Source organism: Pan troglodytes, chromosome 7 (genome assembly GCF_028858775.2).
Source record: "Pan troglodytes isolate AG18354 chromosome 7, NHGRI_mPanTro3-v2.0_pri, whole genome shotgun sequence".
In the NCBI taxonomy this organism is placed as follows: domain Eukaryota; kingdom Metazoa; phylum Chordata; class Mammalia; order Primates; family Hominidae; genus Pan; species Pan troglodytes.
Window position 1 is genome coordinate 12,064,438 of NC_072405.2, and position 1,204 is coordinate 12,065,641.

Genomic DNA, 1,204 nt, shown 5'->3' on the forward strand with positions numbered 1-1,204 from the left:
TTTGATTATTTTTAAATAAACAAAACTTCATCTAATTCAAAATATGGAATATGGAATCTATTCCCATAGTAGACATGTAGTAATTTCATTTTGGATGATCTTATCTCATTTCATTTACAAAAAAATGTATCCTTCACATTCCTAGAATAGTCTTTGTTAGTGCAAGTGGTTTAGTGAAAGTTTAGTAAACTGGTAAATTTAATAATTCACCAGTTCCAAGTCTCCAAAGGGCATTTTCAGAGATTTTTAAGAAGAATCTTCTATCTCCACATCCTTTTGTAACTGCTGTACCATTTTGTCTTCCACCTGTTACCATTTGCCTGCAAGAGGGGTTTGGAGAAGATGGATGTTTTGCTTGACTTCTTTGATATCCTAAACTTTCTGTAGCTCTTTATTTTTCTTCCATCTGTTCATTATAAATTTAGCTTGGCTTTTCTGTTTGATCTCTTCAACTCTCTTCATTGCATCCATAGATTTATTCCATAGCTCTCGCTGGTATTTGATAGGTTTTTCAGATTCTACGTCTTGCAAATTCAAATGAATTATCCACTGTAAGATCTTTACCAGCTGCTTTCCGAAATGGTTTGGTCCACCAACTTTGCGAGGATTGCACTTCTTTTTAAAGTTTTTATGACACTAAGCTTGACAAAATCTGAACAGCTTGCAATCATTGCAGACGAACATCATGCCATGGCCAGGGTAGATGGGCCCCGAACGGAAATAATACTTCTCGATAAGCATGTTGAACACGCCTGGGTCCCCACCAACCAAATGCCAAGCTTGAGAGGAAGTCAACTTATTACTTTTAAAGAGGGTTCTAAAACACACAGTTTATATTATTTGACACCCATGAAATGGGAATTGAACAAATTTCCTTGAAATAAATAGCTATGCTTCATCATTTTCAGGTGTCTTGGGTTTATTTAAGTTTCAGGTCTCTTTATCTGGTTGGAACGCCTGTTTCCTCAGGGCAGGACTCCGTGGAACTCATTCACCCATGGGCCTTAAGCATCTGGGACAGTGCTTGGAACAAACAGGATCCCTGCTTTCTCTTTGGCTGCCTGATATTCTGAATGGACTGAAGTAAAACAAAGTGAGAGAGAAGAAAAAATGCATTCCACTTTGTAGCTGCTTATTATAAGGTAGGCTCTCTATATTTAATATTTAGGAATATGTCTACTAAACTTTCACTAAGCCACTAACA

The 1,204-nt window shown here is 36.8% G+C and overlaps 1 pseudogene; it reads right to left on the bottom strand.

The window, feature by feature from the left end:
- Positions 1–246: 246 nt before the first annotated feature.
- Positions 247–741, bottom strand: LOC100614254 (probable ribosome biogenesis protein RLP24; annotated as a pseudogene).
- Between the last annotated feature and the right edge of the window lie 463 nt (positions 742–1,204).